At 34.1% G+C, this 11,997-nt stretch overlaps 1 pseudogene; it reads right to left on the bottom strand.

Annotated features, from left to right (window-relative positions):
* Window positions 1–10,612: 10,612 nt before the first annotated feature.
* On the bottom strand, window positions 10,613–11,146 carry LOC149150783 (galactan beta-1,4-galactosyltransferase GALS1 pseudogene; annotated as a pseudogene).
* Window positions 11,147–11,997: the final 851 nt, after the last annotated feature.

The raw sequence follows: 11,997 nt of genomic DNA, 5'->3' as shown, positions 1-11,997 counted from the left end.
CATATGGTTATTGAGGAGCTGGAAACGTTATCTTTGAATGCTCGCTGCAATGATGATTCCACCGAAGAAAGTCCATTGGACCAATACATTTTTTATCTTCGTATTCTGTTTATGTCTCAATTATCACTATGTATTTGTAGGCAGACAACCGCCGTAATCTTTGGGTATCATTGATACTATCTTTGTAACATTGAATTATATAAGGAAGGTTATGGGGCTGAGAAATCTAACCACCTCTAAAGAGAGATATGAGAGTTCTGAGCATGTAATAATAGGCTTCTATACTTTTATTTTGATCAATGCAAATCTTGATCTTTTAAGTATTTATTAGTTCTTTATCTTTTACCACAACCTTGATCAGGGAGTTGGGCCCACTCTCCTAACTAGGCGTTGTTGGATTAGTGGTGTGCAAAAATTTATTTCTTTTATGTTTACTTCTTTATTGTTGTAACGATTTATTAAGTTGTGTTGTTGTGAATCCTAAATTATTGTTACTCTGATTGTTGTTTCTGTTATTACTTGTTGTTACACCTTTGTTATGTTGTTGATTGAATTCTCAATGTTGGGTAGGGAAACTGTGGCCTGCATAGGCCTTGCATGGTAACCTTGAAATAACCAGACAAGCCGCGGGTTGACAATTAATGTGGGAAAAGGGTGAATTCTATAATTCATATCTGAACACCAACAGAAAGGAGGCCACATCTTTCGGAAGGTTGACTGAATATTTTTGAGCTTACTTTGACTATTGACTATTGATTGGTTAGTGCTACTAATACTGATATGGACTTCAACCAAAATTTGTAGATTTGACTTTAAACAAGATTTAACTTTTTGACTAATCTTTGATTAGATATTGGATTAATGTTTGGGATAGCCAAGGCTTTGAAATTTGACTCTTTGTTGATGTACTTGGACATTGTATCTCTCTAATAAACATTTGAGGACAATGTAATAGAAGAATTTGGAAAGGGGTTTCCCCCTTGTGGCGATTTTCCCTAGTCTTTGACCAAACTACTATGTCTTTATTGTTCTTAGCCGTCTTCTATTGTGCATTTGATTTAATATTCTATCTACAATTTCTTATTATTGATGGAAGATTGAATTATATTAAAAATTTATTGGTAATTGAAGAAGAATTGGAATAAGTGATTGTGTTAAGCATAGAACACTAGAAAATTAACAGATACCACATGTCATGTCTACTTGCTACCATGTCATTGGCTTGTTTGGCACATCACTGCCACCTTTATGCGATATCACTTTTCCATGCCAGTATAGTGCCACGTTTTCTTCCCTCATGATGCTATGCCATCAATATTCCACATGTCTCTTCCAACAAGCACCACGTTTGTTTCCCCTTCGTTTTGTGTCCACCGCATGTTGAGCACTGGGAAATACAAGATCTGACTATTTCACTATTCATTTCATGTTGAGCCTCCCAAATCTCGGATGCACGGATAGCCTTGAACCGCTTGAATTATTTTATTTAATCCACCCATCTAGCCTTCCACTTGAGTAAGTACAGATTTTCGGTCCCAGACCCCATATGACGTGATGCATTGAGGTCATCCTTGGTCAATAACATTGTCTTTTCTAGAAAAATATTCTTCTCCTCATTCCTTAGAAATTTGACTATGTGTCATATACCATTGGAAATCTCTCTGAGAGATCTATCTATTCAAGCAATTTTCATGGTATTTTTAGAAAGGTACCAGTAAATAAAATTCCTTCAAAGGGAAGTTGCTATGAGACACTTCCAACCATCAACAAACAAACTAGAAAACTAACTCTCAGTAAGCAACCAAGACATCAATGGCATCATAATATTAGAAAAAATTTTATATCACTTGACATCAATGATTGGAATTTGACACCAACGACAACAACTTCCAACATATTTTGTAGGAATAACATTTCTCAAGGAAAGTACTAGACACAAGAAATCCATCTATCCTTACCATGATATGGATATGGTCTGAACACTTGTTTAACCATGAAAATCTCCCCTTTGTAGCTTTGACGTAATTAAATCTAGAGAGGAGATGAGGTCTTTCGTATGCTCCCAAAATGGGTCAAGCTTAGAAATTTATCCTCTCTTCTCTTTTTGATATAGGGCAATATTAAATCCCCCCAATATTATGAATTTCCCTTTAGTTTATCTATTTTTCATGTCCATTAAAGATATACAATGATGGAATCTTTATTGATAACTAATAGGAATATAAACATTGAATAATTTAAATATTTCTCCTTATGGAAGGTGGGTTAGATTTACCAAGAGACCATGCAAAGTAGACTGACTAGAGTTTAGTTGAAACAGTTTGACACATTCCATAAGATGCAGAGGTCCATAAATGCACCTCAGTAATTGACTACAAGACCATTACTGCAATTCCAAATACAAAAGATTTCTCAAACGTTTTCATAATCCTTCAATTTTGTCTCCAAGAGTAGGAGAAGTTGTGACTTTTATGCTTTGATTAATTCCTTTACTAAGTCTAACATGCCTTTGCTACCTAAGCCCCCACAATTCCAAGAAATTGTATTCATTATTTATTAAGGATTTTTGGGTTCCTCTCTTTGGAGGATGAGAGCCCACCTTGTTCCTTGCGTTTCTCATGTCCATACTAATTATTTTTCCATTGTAGTCAAAGTGTCAATATTTTTGTTCTTGTCTACAATCTCCTCTTTTTGTGTTCATTTGTTTTATGAGCTAATTTCTAAGTTTATTTGTTTTGAACGTCCTCTTTGTTTAGTTCATCCTTTGAAATTTCCCTTTTATCCCCTTATTCTAAAACAATTGGGATATCTATATCAAGTTGATATTTCTTGGAAGAACAATCAATTTCCTCTTCATGGTCTAAATCCATGCTTTCAAAAGAGGGGAATAATTTAAGGATGTGTTACAGGGGAGAAACATCTTCATCACTGGGTGTCTTGAACCCATTCTAAAATACTTTGGGTTGGTCTTCAAGAGTTTGAGATAATATCATGTACATATTGGAGTGAAGGGAAGGGTTAATTTAATCCTTCCCTTTGTTAGAGAAGGAAACAGGTGTGGTGGGGTAGGGTGGAAAAACATAGTTCAACACCATATGAGAGGAGGTGAGAGACAGACTAATGTAGTTATGATTGGAGGGGGTTTTCCTTGAGACGAAAATTCCTATTCTTTGGTTATTTCCATTGGCCATTATATTTTGGATGATAGGGATTAGGGACATACTTAGGATAGTATTTTGTGAAGTATCCATACTCTTGACACGATTTTCATTTTAAGGGGAGTTGTTCATAGTCAACATACTACAAATGTTACCATGAATCAATATTTAATTGGACAACTTCTAGCAATTCTTTTTAGTTTTACTTCAACACAAATATATGTGCAAGTTTGAATTCTTCGAGGGGAATTGACACGATCGATGTATTTCCTCATGTCATTGCCAATATTTCAAACTGTTTCATCATTCCAACAATGTAACAATAGATGAGGCAAGAAAACCCAAACACGTATAGAATATGGGATGTCATCCTTTGTGTTCAAGTTCAAATGTCTAGCATTTGATATACATACCATGGGAGCCCATGAAGTAAGGTCCACCATAAAAAATAATATCCCCACCATCTTTCTCTTCGAACGAGGGAAAAGAAGCCTCTACCACAAAATGAGAAATAAATTTTCCATTTAATTATTGGTTTCCAATTTTTTTCAACCGATATGGACATAGCTTGTGGGATGCCCAGATCCTTGTGATCTATCTATTCAAGCCTTTTTCTATTAGGTGCAAGGCCAGGTTGCAAGAATATAAGGATTTCACAACAAGCTTGGGGATCCCATCAAGATTTTTATGAACCTTTAAGGTTCTATTTTAGTATTCTTGTTGATGGAGGTAATCAGAGAGTTGAAAGCGACAATTTCAAGGGAAGGGGGGGGGGGAACCATCCCATTTCAAGGATGAAGTCATTGGGAGAGATCAATGTGGTGGGTTAGGTTTTGAAGTAGAGTAGGATCACATTGATTGGAAGACAAATATATAAAAATGGATTTTAATAGTATTAGGTATTTATTGTTAAATAATGTGTAAGTGGGAAAATGGTTACATATCCATTTGCTAGAGATTCACATGCTACATATTGTACATGTTGGTATGGATCATGTAAAATGCTGCATAATTTTGTCATTAATTCCTTATTGAAAATGGTTACACGAATAAGGAAACATTGTTTGAAGATGTGATGACTACATAGGATTTGCTTTAGTAATTAGTTATTTTCTTGAATTTCAATTTAGAACTTTGTTTTTAAAATGCTTGATAATCTATTATTCTCAAGCATGTTTATATTAATTATTTTTAAATTACTTGTTAAGAAAACATTGTGTAAAAAAGAAGATCAATGCCTTTAAAAACAAGGAATAAATATTTGCATATTTTGAAGAACATGATTTCGATATCCTTAATATAATTATTAGTTGTTGACATATCAATGTTTTCATAAATCATGTGAGCTATTGGTTTAACTCTACTCTTGTTGTAGTGCAAGGCAACAATCTGTTCAATAGGTACAAGGAGCAACCCAATGGAATAAGGGTTAATTTCCTTTATGTTGACCTATGTTATGGTAAGTGAGAAATTTCCTTTAGGTATTTTTGTGTTATGATAAGTGAGTGATTTATTTTAAGTAAGTGGATTTTCAGGCTAAGGGAGTAATTTCATTGTGTTTCTTAACTAATTTGTATTACAATCAAACAACCAACTACTCTATAATATATGTATGTATGTTTGGATTTTGCAATTATTATTTAATACAAAATGTTCTTTAATTCAACAAGGGTGATTTTATTAAAACGTGTATGAATAGACCTTATTTATAGATGTGATTTTCCACTTCATAGAATAATATGCAATTACATTTTCCTTCTGCAAACCACATTGTAAATGACTAGAGGAAATTAAGAATCTGAAGACACAAATATAAATGACATCTTCTAAGTATTTATATCCTTCGGTTGATAATAAATGTACAAGAAATCTAACCACTATTATTGTTAATAGTGGGGTGATTATTTTATTTATCATTTTCAATGTCATTGTTGGGGAGGTTCCAAAGGCATAGTGAATTCTTTTGCATTCATCTAGGAAAACACAAGGTAAGGAGATTAACTAAAGGAACTATTGACAACCTCTTCTTCATATATCATATGTATTGTCTTCCATTTCAATTTATGTCATATAAAATGCGTGAGTATAATTAGGGATTCAAGAGAGAGATTTCATGGTGAAGTAATAACATTCTAAACCACTAACTACCTTGTAGGAAAGTTGGTAGATCAGGGTCGTTTGAAGGTAAGTTCCACATCCCAATTAGGCCACAATAAGGTTGTTGAATCCAATGTTGCAATAAATAATGAAACCAATTCTATAGCTGAAGTTGAAATTATTCCTTCTATTGCAAAACTTTTAAGGATAAAGGAACTAGTCATTAGATTGGTAAAGTTGGAATCTGAAGTAAACCGACTCTAAAAACCAGAATTTTCTAAAGCGGCCATGTCCTCTAAAGGATTAATGGTACAAGTTGAGAAATATCACTATAATTTCAATCCTTTGAATAGCATGGATAAGGCAAAAAGGAGTAGGCTCTACCAAATAAGAGCATGTTACTTTTGAGTTTCTAACTTAGGAACCAAGAAGATTGGTTTAACTAGAGAATGTCCCACCTTTAGCCTTGAAAAAAATTATTGGAATAGAAACTAATATTATGATACTTTTATTTTCAATATGAGGTCCTTTGTATATATTATGCTTATATTTTTTATGCCTAAAAGCTAAAAAAATTCCATACCACACTAAAAAATGGCACATTATTCTAATTCATGGGACTTGGCAGTGACAACATTTGTACATGGGATGACATTAAGCAAATGCTCTTGAAGAGATATCAATATTATTTCAAGGATATATATTTATGGGAAGAGATATTGAAAATTACCCTAAAAAAAATAAAACTTGGAAGATTATGTTGAAAGGTTCCAGTGTAATTTATAAAGGTAAAAATAGAATAGGTTATGAAAAGAGACAATGAACCATTCACTTTAGGGGGATTTGAGATGAATTTATCGACCCACTAAATTTGATAGGAGCCAATGATATTTATTGCCGAAGTATTTTTCCTCCAAAAATTGATGACTCTGAAGAGGATTGGGTTATCAAAAAGGTGCCCACAAGATTTGAATAACTAACAAGATGGGAACTAAATCCCACACTGACAACTACCTTACTACTTGGGAATAAACTATAGACATTTGTGAGCTATGTAAATAATAATCTTGAGGAAAAAAACATGGAAGATGCCCCAAATATATTTCTATCTGAATTATGAACTTCATCTAGAGGAAGGGTGACATGTGTTGAGATTGGAAATCTAATTGAAGATTTCAATAATAATATTGTTAGCTTCCTCATTTCTTATCTAGGCATGTTGTAATATAAGCATAAATGTGATGAATTAGAGTTAGCATCAGCACTTTTTTGTTCCAAATGTTGGAAGAAACATCCCTTAAGGAATTTTTCGTTTAACAAAGTAAAAGCCTTTGACATCCATAAGCATAAATATGCAACCAATAGTTTCCTATCATTTCATAAGCTAAAATATTTGTACCAAAGGGTTAATGAGGATAGAAATAAAATGTTTTTTGTTGCTAAAAAATGATCATGGAAGCCTCAACCACCAGGTATAGTACAAGACATATATCAGTGTTCTAATTCATTTTGAGCTAACACATTATTTTCCTAATAAATTGTGTCTGCTCATGCCATGGCCATAATGGGTACCGCCACAAGCCCATAACCAACATTAGAAACAAGTTTGGTGAGGAATTCCCTTTGAAAACGTGACACAACAACTGCGCTAACAATTCCCATAAACATGAAAATTTCCATAATAACAATTAGAGTTACCTCCAACCAACCATACATAAAGTCATCCTCAAATTCCTACTCAAAATCACTCCTAACCCAATCAATTAAGTGATTAAACTCACTTACAATATTGAATTATCAGTTACACGACATACTTTTTCTCCCTTGTGTACTATTAAGACATCCATCTATGATCAATGAGAGTTGTTAATAATGATACTTCCTAATCATTTCAGAACAAGATGAAATGGAAGTTCATAACTTTGCATAAGAACATTTAGAGATATTAAGCCTAAACAAGGCACTTATTCAAATTGTATTTGATTTACTTGGATAATTATGAAACATGTGTGTAAAAATTCATCCCTTTCGGGAAATCAAATATACCCCCATTTATGTTAAACCTATATAATATTTGTGTTAGAAATATGTTTCCAATGATGGAAAAGGTGATGAGGATGAAGGAAAAAGCATAGTAGATTGTAGGAAGAATGAAGATCAACTCAAGGTGTAAAATGAAAAGGTGGAAATAGTGCAAAGACTTTAGAGCCATTTATTGTATGGAAAATTATCTCAAATGTAGTTGGGACCCACTTTGTTGGAAAGAGATACGAAATGTATTTCCAATGGTATGTGGAAGCTCAGAAGTAGCCTCATAGATTGTAATTTATTGTCATTCAAATTCAGGAACCCCAAAAGTCCAGTTGCAGGGTTAACTTGGTGGAAGACCCTTTAGAGCATGTTTAGTTTGGCGTTTTTCCAAACGTGGCAAAATAAGTTAGTATAATTTCTCCCATTTACACTTGTAATATTGGTTTAAATCCATGGATATTCATCTAATCTTCTCCATAGTCAGTATGGAACCAAGTATACTTTTTCCTTTGAGTTTAAGTGGATTGCATATTTCGAGAATATTTTATATAGCCTAGTCAATTATTTGACCTCATGTATACCTATCAAATCTCAAAGTATTTGGAGAATCCACAATCAACATAAAGATTCCCTACTTCTATAAATTCACACACCTAATCACAAAATGTGCCCAGGCCACATATTTTTGGTGTTCAGTTGCAATAAAAACATCAACAAAAAGTAGTTACCCAGGTAAGATATCTCTTTGGTCACAAGCTAAACACTTCCCTTATTCATGCTTTCACCACGAAATATCATTGTCTATAGCCTTCACCATAATCGTCTAGGATTTTGACCTTCGTCACCCTCTGGTGAATCTCTACGTCACAAGAAGGCCCGTTCTTAACAGTAGTTTCTCCATGATATTTGTTGTGGAAATGATCTCCTTTATTAATGCAATCAAACAACATATTGGCAATGCCCATGCATTGTTGAAGTCCCGGTGGAGACCTATTTTCCAGGTGGAATAAGTTTATTTGAAAAATCAACTTTTTCCCATTTTTTAATAGAATTCTCGTGCTTGACTTTTTTTTCAAGTAAAAAAATGGCACGAGGAGTAGCTCTCAGGTGTATATAGTCTTGGACCACAACGTTGGGATTAGTGCTCGACATTTTCTTTCACTGTTTACATATGCTTCCCCCCATTGTTATATAGGTTGTTAAACTGACAATGATGTTGATATCCTTTATAAGAAGATAGACCATGTCCTCTTCTATTCCAATATTAATTTGAGTCATATCACCACTTGGAACGATCAGTATTATGAACATGAATTTATGAAAGATCAATTGGATTGCTAACTTTCTAGTCAAGGTTCATAGCAGAAGATCCGACATCAAAAATAATATAAAGATGAATTAAAATTGTTCTTTTATAAGTCCTTTAAGCTTCTCAGCCTCATAGATGTCATTAAAATTAATGATTCACTCGTTACATACTTTTCACTTAAACCATGTAGAACAACTCGGTGTCGAGCACAAATTATGGGTTGCCCTAGACTCTGCAAAGACCTCTTTAAAAATTCCATGTCAATATTCACTATGTGTCTATTTTCTCTTTTCCTTTTGGGTTTTTTCATTAATAACTATGATTTACCAAAGTGACCCCAATGTGGTGTCAATGAGGCAACATCATGCCAGTTAGTTTTCCCTTTTAATTTGCTCCAACACTCTTTATTCATGGTATATGATCCAATAATATGAGTTGCATAGTATGGGATGTATATGTTTTGGTCGTGTGAAAGCCAACATTGATTCTTTAAACCTTTTAATATGAGAGCTGATATATACTCAAAAATATCTAGATGAATGAACTTGGGATCGTTTAGATAGACCATGTAAAAATCTTGGATGGAGTGATGGATAAGTATATAAGCCCACTTTCCCCTTGATACACATTGGACTTTGATAATAATGTAGGATTTTAATAATAATACAGTTATGATTGAGAGCTTTGTGAGAGATCATGAGAGAGACACCATCCTTATACACTTAGGTATTTTCTTTTTTAAATGAACTTTTATAAAAAGATTTCCTCTTCTTTTTCTGGCTTTAGAATAAAGGAAGGGGCCCACTTTTTTTTCAATCACATGAAAAACTTGTAAGGCATGATATACAAATACAACTAGGAGGTATAAGTATGAAAGCATTGAAGATGTCAATTGCAATATTGGGGTGTAAAAAAAATTAATTCTTGGAGGTGAGAGATCTTAGTTGAGGCAAGACAAATAATGTTGACAAAAATCTTCGTTAACAGATGGTCCCATGACCATTTCAATAGTGAAAACTTGATACATTCTTTGGGGAGAATTTAACCCTAGAACATGGATTATCACAAATTGTTCCCGTTCAACTAAAAATAATTCTAAGAGCATATTTCTATTATCTTGGTCGATATGTTTGGTTTTGGGAAGTTGTTTCTGGATCCATTGCATGGGAGTTTGGAGTTATCGATGTTATGAACTTTGTTTAAGAGGTTCATCATCAAGATGAGGGTGCGAAAAAATTGATCATGCCAAAAAGCAATAAATAATAAAGGAAGAGTCAAGGGAGAAAAAGAGTCCACACAAAAGGAAGAACCTTGAAAACCCTAGAAAAATAAAAAATAGAAATGAATAGAAAACAAAATGAAATTATTAGACTATAATTATTAATAAGGAAGAATCTAATAATTTTAATAATTTGAAATATTATCATTAATAATATCATTATGAATGATGAAAAATGGTGGGTGGGTGTAATTATGGACAAAATAAATTTATTTATGACTAGTTACATTGATAGATGTGTATATTTTGTAATTGGAAAGGAGCTTCCAAATTCAATAGGGAATACCTATTTAATTGTCGTACTCATTTTTAAACTTTATCATCCAATGTTAAATTTACATGAAAGTTAAAAACTACTCTAAATGAATGACCAATGGGTCTCAACATTGATTGATGGGATATTCTTGATGATGCTTGGGAAGTCAAAAGCAGGTGCATCATTGTAATTCACTATTACAAAAGTTGGGAAGTTGCTCCTTGTTCCACTAAGAATGTTTAGTTTGGTGTTTTTCCAAACATGGAACATTTCTCAATGGTAAATTGGGTATAGCCAGAGAGCTCCTTCAGCACATATTCCAGTGTTTTCCACCAAGGAATATATAAATATTCATCTACATTGAAGAAAAAAATCCAATTGGCCATGAATTTGTACCTATGCAAACAATCATTTACAATGAGGAACTGATTATGGTAATACCCATCATATTGTTCTTTCTCACTTACATCCTGCAATGTCACTCAACCTGCCCTAATCCATGGCTCCAACACCTTTCTAACTTGGGGATGCACTCCACCAGCATCATGAAAAACAAAGTGTGATCTAGGCCCAAAAAATTTGGCATGATAAGCCATCCACTCTCTCATTCTCTGAGGATTCAGGTCATCGTACAACGAGGAAACATAGTAGAGATAATCATATGGAGGAACCTGACTGTAAATAGAGCCATTGTAGGTACCTTTTTCTTCTATGAGAGTAATGATTCTCTCATCTTTCCCAAATTTGTTTCCATGGAGTGCATGAAGAATGAGCTCTCCACCACTACCATCAGCACCCACGCTCTGAGAAAAAATACAGTTTATAACCACTACTGTGTAAACTATGCCATAGCCCCAGTCTGGTAGAATTTTGTGGGCCTTTCTCTTTATTCTTGCAACAGATGCATTTTTGGGGATCCATTCACATTCAAATTGTGTCTTCCCAAAAATGTGGAGAGGCTTGGAAGCAAGCCCAACTATAGAAAATGTAGCAGAACCTCCTTTGTATGGCCCCATCTGGATAAAAAAATATGTAGTAGTCCCATATGGACGAAACACCCACTTGTTTTGATCTTCTTCCACATGAATTAACTCTATGATTCTTCTAGTGCTCTTCATGGCTATGCTAGTATTAATAATAACACCGGGATTTGACATTGTGCACCCTAGCATATACAGTAACTCAAGTAGCGGGGACCCAAGCACCCCATGTAGTGGCCATTCCTCATTTAAAGTTGTGCCTCAGATGCTTAGAACCCACCGTGTTTAACTGGTGTGAAGGGATGTTGACCAATTTCAAGGCTCAACTGACCAAGTTGAAGAGGGGGAAGACACAAATACAACTGGCATATTATGCTATTCTCTGCTTTATGGGCATACCATACCTTAGTGAAATCTGTTACTGAATTTACTCCATTCCAATTGATGTATGGGGTTGAATCCGTCCTTCCTATCTAGTGTGAAATCTCTTCTTAATTAGTTGTTGAGTTACTCCCTGACACCTTAGCCGAAGAAGAATGCCTAGTAAAACTTAACCAACTTGATGAAACATGCTTTCTCTCCCTGCATGTCTTCTTTGAGGGTGATCTTTTTTTGGTTTATTATCAAGACCATGATAAGTTAGGTGCTGGTAAAATCGAACCGTTGTGGCATGGTCCCTACATTGTTAAACTTGTTCTGAAGAAGGGAGCCTATGAGTTAATAGACTATGAAGGGAATCCACTGTCAGAGCCATGTAATAGGCTCTACCTCAAACATTACTATGCTTAGTATGTCTACATGGTTACTTGTTGTTAAATTATGGTATGTTCTATGCTTATAACAGTTTAATTCTTTTCCTTATTATATTCCATAGATTAGCAATCACA

Source organism: Pinus tabuliformis, chromosome 9, assembly GCF_031772625.1.
Source record: "Pinus tabuliformis cultivar Carrire ecotype Pingquan chromosome 9, CPIR1, whole genome shotgun sequence".
Taxonomy (NCBI): Eukaryota; Viridiplantae; Streptophyta; class Pinopsida; order Pinales; family Pinaceae; genus Pinus; species Pinus tabuliformis.
The sequence above is the reverse complement of the archived record's forward strand: the minus strand, read 5'-3'. Positions and strand labels throughout refer to the sequence as shown.